Source organism: Erythrolamprus reginae, chromosome 5 (genome assembly GCF_031021105.1).
Source record: "Erythrolamprus reginae isolate rEryReg1 chromosome 5, rEryReg1.hap1, whole genome shotgun sequence".
In the NCBI taxonomy this organism is placed as follows: Eukaryota; Metazoa; Chordata; class Lepidosauria; order Squamata; family Dipsadidae; genus Erythrolamprus; species Erythrolamprus reginae.
Window position 1 is genome coordinate 25,559,665 of NC_091954.1, and position 13,452 is coordinate 25,573,116.

Genomic DNA, 13,452 nt, shown 5'->3' on the forward strand with positions numbered 1-13,452 from the left:
AATCAAATGGACGACCAATTATATTTTGAGATAGACAGACTACTCTTGTCAGGTTGGAATTAAAACAAAATTAAACTGGGCATATCTAATTTCAGTGCTATTTAAATTCTGAAATTTGTTTTTTATTTTAAGTGAGATTTTGTCTATTATTATGTCTAATGCAAACATACTATTATAGGTCATCTTGAACTATCTAGCAACCCTAATAGATTTAAGTATAGCAAGATCCAATTTCCTAAAAATAATTATAGAAACATTCTCTTTAAAAACTAAAACTCTCACTGCCACAAACATTAAATGCATTATCATCACTTTTCAAGAAAAGATCTCTACCCAAATTTATGCATGTTTAATTGGAAATGCAGTGAACCTAACTTAAAGTACTAACAAGGTTATTTACAACTATATATCACAGATGAAGTTAAATTCTTATGGAATCATCAGTTACTGAAGGGATGGTTTCTGTGAAGAATGGCAGCTAGAGAATTATACTCTGAGTCTCCACCTTGGCATCTAACAGCCACTAATGTCCAAAATAATATCTCCCTTGGCATATATTGACCCCTTCAATAAGTTTATCTTCTGATAAATGACTTTTTACTATTTTGTGACAATCATTTTGGATAAGGCTCATAAAGTGCTTTCAAAATTCTTAATGCAATCACTGAAAAGCTAGGAATCCTTGATTACCATCTTTAAATTTTGAAATATATTGAAATAGAAGCAGTATTCTTTACATAATATGAGAAGAAAGCATTAAGTAACTCTTGATTATTCACTCCTTGAAGCATGCAAGTTCTTAAAGCACAGCAAAATACAGTTACTTTGATTGTACTGAATCATTCTCAATACCAAATGGCCATTTTAAGTGTTCTGAGTTCAGAACAAAACATCCAGTGTTTGTCCCAAGATCAGGACACAATGATGTATTTACCCTATGTCATTTCAAGTGTCCTAGTACTCATCTATGCATTCTTCTAAGCCAGTCCTTCTCAAATAGTGGGGCGCCCCTGGGCGGGTGCAGAATGATGCAGGGGAGGGGGAGCACAAGACTAGTATGTTTACTGTGTCTAAAAATCTTGGCAGCAGACAGCATGAACCCAAATATATTAAGGCATCACTTAAACACATTATACCCCAATCACATTGATAAGCCGCTTGAGTTTTTTTGGTGAAAACATGAAGAATATTTCAAACAATCATCCCAGTGGAGAGTTGGGGGTATGTGTGCAAAATGTTTACTACTTCCTGGGGGGCGGGGCAAGTAACAAAAAATAATTGAGAAGCACTGTTCTAAGCCATGGAAATTTATAAAATGCATTAAAACATGCCATCTATGCTCCCACTGAATGGAGCTAGCTGAGGGCAGGAGAGGAATATACAGGTGAAACTCAAAAATTAGAATATTGTGCAAAACTTCATTTATTTCAGTATTGCAACTTAAAAGGTAAAACATAATACTGTATATGAGAAAGACTCATTACATGCAAGGCAAGATAGTTCAAGATGTGATTTGTCATAATTGTGATGATTATGGCTACAGCTCAGGAAACCCCAAATCCACCATCTCAGAAAATTAGAATATTACATGCGATCAATAAAACAAGGATTGTACATAGAACAATATTGGACCTCTGAAAACTATAAGCATGCATATGTACTCTGTACTTGGTTTGGGCTCCTTTTGCGGCAATTACATTCTCAATGCAGTGTGGCATGGAAGTTATCAGCTTTCACACTGGATTTCAAGCATCTTGCAATGTGTGCCTCTCCATTCTTCCTCCATACTCTGGGTCCTTGGTTTCCAATTCAGAGGAAAAAGTTTCCACAGTCTGTGTTGATTTGGAGAACCATGTCATCTGCTGATTTCAGGGCACTGTGCTTCATTAAATCCAGGGTCAATGCAGCCGTCTAACAGGATATTTTGGAGCACTTCATGCTTCCTTCCACAGACGAGCTTTATGGGGATGCTGACTTCTATTTTCCAACAGGATGTGGCATCTGCCCACACTGCCAAAAGCACCAAAACTTGGTTCAATGACCGTGGGATTACTGTGCTTGATTGGCCAGCAAACTCGCCTGACCTAAACCCCATACAGAATCTATGGGGCATTGCCAAGAGAAAGATGAGAGACATGAGACCGAACAATGCAGAAGAGCTGAAGAAGCTTCTTGGTCTTTAGCAGTGCCACAGGCTGATAGCGTCCATGCCACGACACATTGAGGAAGTAATTGCTGAAAACGGGGCTCAAACTAACTACTGAGCATATATGCATGTCTATACTTTTCAGAGGACTGATATTGTTCTATGTACAATCCTTGTTTTATTGATCACATATAACATTCTAATTTTCTGAGATGGAGGATTTGAGATTTCCATGAGCTGTACCCCATAACCATCACAATTATGACAAATGACAGCTTGAATTATCTTGCCTTGCATGTAATGAGTCTCTCTGATATATTGTTTCACCTTTTAAGTTGCATTACTGAAATAAATGAACTTTTGCATGATATTCTAATTTTTTTGGGTTTCACCTGTATTAATATATAGTTAAACATATATTTAAGCTTTTTTTCCCAACAGCTAAGTTTATTGCTTTTTTAAAAAATTGCTATGGAGAGTCTTATTTTTAGTTATCATGCAGTAATATGGTCCCTCTGTATTGTGTGTGTGCAGTTTTCTTTGTGAAGGCACACTGCCAAAAGAAAAATATGCTGCCATATTGAACTTTCAGGTGCTAAATACAAATCTCATACTCCTTTGTTTGTCAAAATTGGTAATTAGCTTACTTAAGAAAAGGAATTGCTCATGTTCATTAGGAAACCTTGTTTTGTTTTATAGTGCAGTTAGCTATTCATGAGTTGGTTTGAAGAAAATAGATTGTTATTGATTCTTTACTGGGCCAGGTTCTGTGGTTACTGTCTGAGCAAGTAATATCACAAGGATTGTCAGGGGTGGGAGCACTATGTACACTACCTTGGCTCCTACAAAAATAATTCCTAAATAGTAAAAGCATTTGCACAAAGTCAGGAATTTTTTAAGATTAGAGGCAGATATACAATTAACCAATTATATCAAGTAGGTGCCAATGATCATCAATTTCATATGTAGGTTGAAACACCCTCACCCACTGAAACAGAAATAGCTGCCTAGAAGGCTTAAAACAGTGAGGAACAGCCAAATTCTGCTACTCGAGTTAAGTTGTAGATAATGGTTTCATGTCACATATCACACACCATTGCAAACCTTATACAGCATCATCAAAGTCTCTTCCTGCCAAAGATTTCAAAGTAGACTGAGGTTTCAAGGTATGCTGTTCAAACTCTTTTGAAGAAGCACAAAGAAACAGGCAATATTGCTGGCTATAGATGCAGTGATCGGTCAAAGAAACAGCAGATGAAAGACACATCATGCTTACTTCCCTTTAACACTGGAAGATGTCTGGCACTGAGATCAGCACAGAACTGGTAGAAACCAGCGAGAATCAAGTCTTCGGAGAGGGGCGGCATACAAATCCAAATAATAATAAATAATAAATAAATAAATAAATTGTACATTCATCTACTGTCTGGAGAAGTGGGCTTCACGGAAGAACTGCTTCCAAAAAGCCATAACTCTGACCTGGAAACAAGGCTAAACAACTCAACTATTGCACGAAAACATAAGAATTGCAGTACAGAAAAATGGCAGCAAATGCTGTGGACCGAATGAGTCAAAATTTCAAATATTTGGTAGTAGCTCTCCATTTTGTTTGTTGAAAGGCTGGTAATAATCAGTGTCTGCAGGAAACAGTGAAGCAAGGTGGAGGTTCCTTGCAGGTTTCGGGCTGCATTTCTGCAAATGGAGTTGGAGATTGGGTCAGGATCAATGGTGTCCCCAATGCTGAGAAATACAGGCAGATACTTATCTGTGATGCCGTATCATCAAGGAGGAATATGATTGGTCCCAAATTTATTCTGCAGTAGGACAATAAAACATACAACCAATGACAAGATGGAGTGTCTGTGGGTTTTGCCTCCCAAGGACAATTTCATCTGTCCGTCCATTACCCTGGGGGGGGGAATTATTGACCCCCTCAGAGAGGGTTCGCAACTTGGGCATCCTCCTCGATCCACAGCTAACATTAGAGCACCATCTTTCAGCTGTGGCGAGGAGGGCGTTTGCCCAGGTTCGCCTGGTGCACCAGTTGTGGCCCTATTTGGATAGGGAGTCACTGCTCACAGTCACTCATGCCCTCATCACCTCGAGGCTCGACTACTGCAACGCTCTCTACATGGGGCTACCTTTGAAAAGTGTTCGGAAACTTCAGATCATGCAGAATGTGGCCGCAAGAACAATCATGGGCCTTCCCAGATGCGCCCATGTTTCATCAACACTCCGCGGCCTGCACTGGCTGCCAATCTGTTTCCGGTCACAATTCAAAGTGTTGGTTTTGACCTATAAAGCCCTACCTGGCATCGGACCAGAGTACCTCCGGGACCGTGTTCTACCGCACGAATCCCAGCAACCGATTAGGTCCCACAGTTGGCCTTCTCCTTCTCTGGCAATGTTGTCTGGCGAGGCCCAGGAGAAGAGCCTTCTCTGTGGTGGCCCCGGCCCTCTGGAACAAGCTCCCCCCGGAGATCAGAACTACCTGCACCCTCCTTGCCTTTTGTAAGTTGTTGAAAACTCACTTGTGCTGCCAGGCATGGGGAAATTGACATCTCCCCTAACTACTTGGTTGATGTATGATTTGATTGGGTTATGTGATTATTTTATTATAAGGGTTTTTTAAATATTGTTTTTTTAAATATTGGATTTGTACATTGTTTATGATTGTGAGCCGCCCCGAGTTCTTGGAGGAGGCGGCATACAAATCTAACAAATAATAATGATGATGATGATGTCATCAAGGACTCTAGTGTGTAGAAGAACAAGTAGTACCAAAAGTGATGATTTGGCTCTATAGAACCCTAATCTCAATATCATTGATTCTGTTTTCAAATTCATGAAGAGGCAGAAGGATTTGAGACAGTCTACATCCACAGAAGATCTATGATTAGTTCTCCAAGATGTTTAGAACAACCAACCTGCCACTTCCTTCAAAAACTGTGTTTTGATGTTGCTTTAAAGGCAAAGGATGGTCACATGGAACATTGTGGATTTCTCTTATGTTCATTTACTTTCCATTTGGTTAATTGATCAAATAAACTAGTAATACTTTTATTTCTGAAAACATTCTTAATTTACAGCATTTTTGCATAACTGCCTAAAATGTTTTCACAGTACTGTATGTCGATTTGGACTTGGATTATTGCCTTTTTATTTTCTTAGAAGCTCAATAAACAAACCAACTGATTGTAGAATAAAGTACAGTGACTTCTATACCAGTCCTTACCTTTGTACTCCAGAAAATTTTAACATGGAGCTGACCTTTGGTAGAAAGGTGGGGTCCAATCGAAGGACTACTTTGTCCGGATGAAATTGGCATAAGTCCTGGCGAATAAAAAATGCCGCCAGCTCAGAAATGCGTCTGGCAGAGGTGATTGCCACCAGGAATGCTACTTTGTAGGACAGGTGTCTGAAGGAGACAGAATTTAGTGGTTTGTATGGAGCTTGGGTAAGAGAATGCAGACCTCAAGGTAAGTCCCAACATGGATATCTGTGAACAGTGGGATGCCTGAGATTCGAGATGCCTCTTAACAGTTCTTGTATTTCAGGGAAACTGCGAAGCGGTTGTCTTCGGCGTCCTGCCAGGACTGAGGATAAGGCTGCTAGGTGTCGCCGGATAGTGTTGGCTGAGAGACCTTGGTGGAAGCCTTTCATGCGGAAGGAAATGATTCTGTGAATGGGAATACACAAGGGAGAGAGGCCTTCCTGGGAACACCACTGGTGAAATTTGGACCAGGTATGGTCGTAGAGACTGTTGGTAGACAGTTTTCTAGACTTTAGGATCACTTCCATGGCATCGAGATCATAACCTCGAAGGTCTAGGTCACGCCAGATAACAGCCAAGCGGTGAGGTGGAACCACTCCGGGTCTGGATGGTGAGAGACCCCCTGCTGCAACATATCCTCTGAAGCAGGGAGTTGCCAGGGGGCCTGGACGGATAGCCGCTGGAGGTCTGTGAACCAGGGTCATCGAGGCCGGTGAGCGGCTATCAGTATCACCTGGGCCTGCTTGAGGAGGATCTTGTGTATCACGTCTGGCAGGATTGGAATTGGTGGGAAGGCGTATAGGAGGCCTGGAGGCCAAGGGATTTTGAGTGCGTTGGTTGCTTCTGTTCCTAGGGATGGGAATCTGGATTAGAACCGAGGGAGCAGAGCATTGGTTGCGGTTGCGAACAAGTCTAGCGACGGGTGACCGAATCTGTGGCAGATCTGCTGGAATAAGTCTGGATAGAGACTCCACTCTCCTGGATCCAGTGTCAATTGGGAGAGCCAGTCCGCCTGCACATTGAGGATTCCCGATATGTGGTCAGCCGACAGAAACTGCAGCTGTCTCTCCGCCCAAAGGCCCAGCTTCAGGGCTTCCTGCATCATGGCCTTGGAGCGGGTGCCTCCTTGTCTGCAGATGTGGCTCTTCGTAGCCATATTGTCTGTTAGGACTAGGACATGTCGGTTGAGGATGTATGGTTTGAACCTCTTGGGGGCTAGCGACACTGCTCTCAGTTCCAGCCAATTGATTGGCTTGGTTGACTCCTCCGATGACCACATGCCTTGGGCTATCAGGCCCGGAGCGTGGGCTCCCCAGCCCAGGAGACTGGCCTCCGTAGTGATGGTAAACTAGTTTGGAATCCTGAAAAGGGATCCTTTGTCCAGAGCGGAGGAAGTCCACCACGAGAGGGATCTCAGGACGATGGAAGGCGTGCCCAGGAAATGATACCAATACAGGACACCATCTTTCCCAGTAGGGAAGACAGCGTGGAAAAGGAGACCTTTCTTTGGGATCTGACTTGAGCGATAAGCTTTATGATACTAATCTTTCTTTCAGGAGAAAGGAAAACCTGAGATAGGTTAGAATCTATGACTGCCCCCAGGTGCTGAAGGGAAGTGTAAGGATGAAACTGAATTTTTAAAAAATTAATGAAGAAACCATACTCCTGTAGGAGATACATGGATAACTGAAGATCTGTATGGGTGCCCTCTTTGGAGGGACCGTGAACTAAAATGTCATCCAAATAGCACAAAATATGAATGGGGGTAGCCCGGATATGAGCTTCCAGGGCGCCCAGGAGCATAGTAAAGACTTGAGGGCCCGAGGACAGACCGAAGGGCATGGCCCTGTACTGATAGTGTTTGCCCTGAAAGGCAAAGTGGAGAAATTGTCTGTGGCCTTTTAAAATGGGAATGTGGAGATAGGCCTCCATAAGGTCTAAGGAGGACATGAAGTCCCCGGGGTACAAGGAATGCATCTTAAACTTTCTGTATTTGATATACTGGTTTAATCTTTTAAGATCCAAAATGGCTCTCCATCCTCCAGAGGTCTTAGGGACCATAAAGAGGATGGAAGAGAAACCATCCTCTTTGCGAGGAAGGAACTGGTTGAATAGCCCTAATGGAGAGGAGATGATGGATCACTTCCTCCATGCAGAGAAGGGAGGAAGGGGATCTAGGAGAAGGGCACAAAATGAAATGTTTGGGGGGAATGGAGATAAACTCCAACTGAAGTCCCCGTGCCACTGTGGAAATAACCCAGGGGTCCCTACAGGAACAGCGGCAGCTGGAAACGAACCAGGCCAGGCGCCCCCCAATGAGGATAGAGTGATCATTACCACCTGGACCTTTTTGAGGTCCTCGAGGTGGAGGAGCCTCTTTGATATCGAGACCCTCTGCCCCTGGGGATTCTATCTGTTTTGGGAACGAAACCAGGAATTATACTGACCTGAGTTTCTTTGAAACGTGAATCCCTGATCTTGTTGGCGATTGGATCGCCGAAAGGACTGAAGTGTTTTAACAGACTTCTTGGTAGTAGGCCCCAGGATTTTCTTCTTATCAGTGGTTTCTGTAAGTAGAGGATCAAGTAAATCATCAAATAATAGCTTACATTTTAGAGGGCCCAAGGAAAGCTGCCACTTCTGCCTCACTCCCGCTTGCCAAGGGCGGAGCCAGAGAAGCCGCCTGGCTACTGTCAAAGCAGCCACCGACTTTGCCGCAAATCTTGAGGACTGTAGGGTGGCATCCGCAACATACTGGGCTGCTACAAAGACCTTGTTGAGGTCTTGTTGGCCCCTCAAGTCATCAGGAGGAATATGCTGTTGAAGTTGCTGCAACCACAGAAGCATGGCTCTAGTAAAGAAGGATGCTGACGCTGCGCATTTGATTGCCCAGGTGTCTGCCAGGAAACATTTCTTGAGCATTTGCTCCAGACGTTTGTCCTCTGGCTTTAAGACTTCTTCTGCCTCGCTAGGCATAGCTGCTGCAGAATGCAGGGTCTTGACCGGTTCATCTGCTTTGGGACAAATAAGAAGATCCTCATATGAAGGTGAGACTTTATAAAGTTTCTTATCTTTAGAGGAGGGATTGGAACCTAGAGTTGGATGATCCCACTGTTTCAGCAAAGTGTCCTTAAATAGTTTAGGCATGGGAATGACCTCGGTATCTTCTTGCTCCTGCATGAAGAAGGGGGGATACTCCTCCTGTGGAGTATCAGAAGTAGGTGCAGGCTTGTCCTGACCTGAAAGGCCTTAAGTAGTAGAGACTTAAACAGCTGAAAGGGAAAAATAGTAGAGGATGGAGGGATCTTGATTTGAGGGATCAGAGAGGCCTTGGAAGGGGTCATCCCTGTCTTCAGGATCATCATCATCCTTGTATTCCTGCTCAGAGGAATCAGAGTCTGGTTCTTGAGGCACTCTGTAGGCTGAGAAAGAAGTCAGGGGTCTAAGACGGATTTGACTACGAGGATGGGGCTGCGCACTGATGGCCTTGAATTTGGCATCAATGACTTGAGATAAGGTAGAAAACATATACAGTATTGCAGTTCAGGAGGAAGGTTAGTAATAGAATCAGGAGATTCAGAGGGAACCCTGTTGTCCCTGGAAGATTCAGGTTCTGAAGGGCCCTGATTCAAATGGTCTGATATCTCTGGACCTAAGCCCCATAAGTTAGGCTGGATCTGTTTAGGTTTGGCTCATCCAGAGACAAAACAGGTACACCTGAGGGAGGCAGCTCAAAGGAGTCTGGGGGTTCAGGTGAGCTAACATGCACCTGGGCCTGCACTCAAGCGTTTAGCTGATGGTTTATGAATTTTTGGGAGTGCTTTATCTCTTCTCTTTTCAGCTCTGTTGGGCCTAGCCACTGGAGGAGCTGCGAAAGAGGAGGATGAGGCCTGGGGGATGGCTTGAATCTCATCACCAGTAGGCCTAGGGTCCTGATTATTTCTGGAAGAAGTGCCTCTCTTGGGAATAGCAGAAGCCATGGCCTAAACAATTTACAGGGACAAGGTCTGGAGCCAAAACTTTTGGGAGAAGCAATAGGCTGAACAATTTAAATCCCAAGAGGAAGGGGGCCCAAGCTCCTAGGTCCAGGAGCGTCTGCCCTCAAAGACAACCCTGGATCAATCCAGACTTCGTGCCAGTGAGTCCAGCAGGGCTAGGCCTCAATGATTAAGCAACCAAGGTACACTGGTTGAAAGGCCTAGCACGGGAGTACAAGCCTGAGACTCTCACAGCCTACTCTGGGCCACGCGGTGGACTTTATGGCCTGTGCGTGGGCGGGCCGTTGGTGCCGGTATTACTGGACGTTGAGAGCCTTCGCGTCAAGAAAACTCACTAAAGAGTTAAACTAAGTCCGGGGGACAGAACAAGCACCCTTGTAAAGCGTCCCACTCCGCAGGAGGTTCCAAAATAAACACAGCCAAGTAATAAAAACCTCCCAGCCGGGCAGATTTAGCAGAAGAAATATGGCCGACTGAAGCGATAAGGCAAGGCAACGCAATTAACTGGAAGCCTTATCGCCGCTTCTTCGCTCGGAGCCAAGCCCTGGAGGGCTGGCTGGAAGCCGAATTGCTTCGATTCAATAGAAGAACTAATTACTTATCTTATTTTGCTGGATTTAGTATAAGAAGAAGGGAAGGTGTTTGTTTGGAGAGGAGCTGAGCCACCACGCGTCCTGCCAGTAGGAGGACTAAGTGAATTCTGGGGAAGGGGCGGATCCAGCAATCTTTCTATGCGGATTGGACAGTGAGCAACCCATGTGACTGCTGGACCTGTTCCTATAGTACGGAGAAGGACAAAGCACACCATCATTGTTACTATTCCTAGGGGTGGTCATCCAACAAAATTTATCATAAAAGCCAAGTATAAAATACAAAGATCACAAAGAACACCAGGATAATGACAATAGATTTCTGCATCATCTCATGTCAAGTATTCAAAGTCTACCATAACATGGCACCAAATAAAATTGCTATGCATGGGGCCCTACTATGGAAAACTACTGCATCCAGGATCCATCAGGCAATGAGAACATTTTGTAGGAAGAGGAACTTTGGGACATTTATGTGAAAAGTTACTTTGGAAAGAAATGAAACACTGCCTTTTAATAAAAGAACTTTACCCAACAAGGCAGTGGAAATATCATGATTTGAAGCTGCTTTACAATATTAGATTCCTCAGTAGCTGACTATTACTCTAAGTAGTTCTCTATCACAGCTGCTGTGGCCTAGATGTGGAGCTGTTACCTCACAATCAGGAGGTTATGAGTTCCTAGGTAGGGGCAGATGTATGTGTCCCCTGCTTGGGCAGGGGCTTGGACTAGATGACCTGCAAAATCCCTTCTGCTAATCTGATATTCTGAATGGTGCCAGCAAATTCCACAGAAAACTATCAGGTATCTATCCATGAGCTAAACATTAAAATGATCCAAACACTGAATTTAAACTACAACAGAAGGGCTGAAGCAAAAGAAATTATACATTTGCAATGACTGAGTTGAGCATTGAACAATTGAAATGGTTGCAGCTTGACTTGAACTGAGATTTACACGCAAAACAATCTTAAAATGTCAATGATTTGAAGTAATTCTATAAAGAGGGTATAGGCTAAAATATTTTGAAACCAGTATGTGGGACTGACCCACAAATGAGGAAAACTTTCAGTTAAAGTCATTCTTGCTTAAAGAGGTACCACCAATTTCTAAATCAAAATTTTCATAAATTCTTTCCAATAATGGCAGTGCAATGTTGGTATAATATATTCAATGAAGACAAGATATAGTACATTGGTTTGTATGGTGCTTGTTAAGGAGAAATATATTAATATATTAATAGAACTTTGATACATCTCAGATCAAAATTATACTATTGCAGGATTATGGATAGTTCTAAGGAGTTCACAAACATTATCTCACTGTTATGACTTTTTACAATTTCTATAAGATATTCTTTCCCATATACCTTTGAAAGGAAAATTAGTAAGAATGCTGAGAAATAATCTTTGTAAATCACAAATATGAAGAGTTCTTAGGCAAGATTGGCAATTAATGCATATAACTGAATAAAGTGAAGACAATTAGAAGTGGCAGTATTTTAGAATAGCTTGTATAATGCATGGATGACTTACATTACATTTTTGCTTTCAATCACAATGTAATTCAGGCATAAATTCCAGTTGGAATATTTCGGGCTGTTAATTATTATTAAGATAGCACAATGCCTGCTACACCACAAACTTTAGGGGCAAACAAAATTAATGCATTTATTAAAGGATAAGTGTTATATGCTATTGAGAGATTAGGCGTTGATTGCTTACCTGAACGCCTCTTCTCGTACGCTGAGTGGATACAGCAGTCACATGGGTTGCTCGCTGTCCAATCCGCAGAGGACTGAGCCTAGTCTTTAAAAAGCCTGCTGGATCTGCCCCTTCCCCAGAATTCGCGAATCCATAGACTTAGGCTCAAGTGTGGTGGCTCAAATAGTGCTCAACTCTCATGATAGGAAAAAAACAAGTTAAAGGATATAACCACAGTTAGAATAGACAAAGGGAGGGAAGTGACTGCTGTACCCACTCAGCATACGAGAACAGGCGTTCAGGTAAGCAATCAACGCCTATTCTCCGTACTGAAGGAACGGGTCCAGCAGTCACGTGGGACACGCCCAATAGATGAGTCCCTAGGGAGGGATTAGTTCGCTATCGTGAGAGATAACGTATTGGAGGACTCTTCTGCCAAAGGCAGAATCCACTGAAGCGTAAGAGTCAATTTTGTAATGCCTTATGAAAGAGTTCGGAGAGGCCCAAGTGGCTGCTTTGCAGACTTCTTCCAATGGAGGTTGAGTTGCCCATGTGGCAGATGTGGCTGCACTTCTTGTGGATTGTGCTGCGATACCTCTGGGTATGTTGAGGGAAGCTGACTCATAACCCTTTGAGATAGTCCCTCAGATCCAACAGCTCATTACAGTTGAGGATACCTTGGAACCCAGGGATCTGGGATGGTAGGCCACTAATAGGGCTTCCAACCTCCAGATGAGTCTTGTCCGCTGGATATAGATTCTCAGTGCTCTGGTGAGATCTAGGATGAGCCATCTGACCACAAGATGATGGTTCTGATTGGAACAAAATGAAGGCAACACAATGTCCTGGGATCTGTGGAATATGGAACTGACTTTGGGTAGAAAGGTGGGGTCCAGGCACAGGACTACTTTGTCCATATGGAACTGGCATAGATCCTGCCGAATGGATAGGGCTGCCAATTCTGAGATGCGTCGGGCAGAAGTTATTGCCACCAGGAATGCTACCTTGTAAGATAGGTACCTGAAGGACGCTGACCTTAGCGGTTCGTATGGTGCCTGAGTGAGGGAATGGAGAACCCGTGATAAGTCCCAGGATGGGTATCTGTGAACCTTGGAAGGCCTGAGGTTCGAAATACCTCTTAACAAGTCTTGAATTTCCAGGAAAGAGCGGAGTGGTTGTCAGGTCCTGTTAGGACCGAAGATAAAGCGGCTAGATGACAGCGAATGGTGCTAGTTGAGAGGCCTTGATGGAAACCTTTCATGAGGAAGGCTACGATTCTGTGAATGGGAATGCAAGGGGGGATAGGTCTTCCTGTGAGCACCACTGGTGAAACTTGGACAAGGTGTGGTCGTAAATTCTATTGGTGGAGACTCTCCTGGCTTTCAGAATTATTTCTATAGTGTCCGGGTCGTAGTCTCATAGATCTAGGTCGTGCCGGATAATAGCCAAGCGGTGAAGTGGAACCACTCCAGATCTGGATGGTGAGAGGCTCCCTGCTGCAATATATCCTCCAAAACAGGGAGTCGCCAGGGGTCCTGGACGGACAGACATTGTAGGTCTGCGAACCAAGGCCGGCGTGAGGAGCTATCAGTATCACCTGGGCCTTCTCGAGGATGATCTTGTGGATCACGTCTGGGAGAATTGGAATTGGAGGGAAAGCGTAAAGCAGCGTAAAGCAGCCCTCGAGGCCAGGGGACTCTGAGTGCATATATTGCCTCCGCTCCCGGGGATGGAAACCTGG

The 13,452-nt window shown here is 43.7% G+C and overlaps 1 protein-coding gene across 1 annotated transcript in view; it reads right to left on the reverse strand.

Moving 5' to 3' along the window:
• Positions 1 to 13,452, reverse strand: part of PTEN (phosphatase and tensin homolog) — an 83,349-nt gene that overhangs the window by 25,548 nt on the left and 44,349 nt on the right. The gene's annotated exons all lie outside the window — the stretch shown is intronic.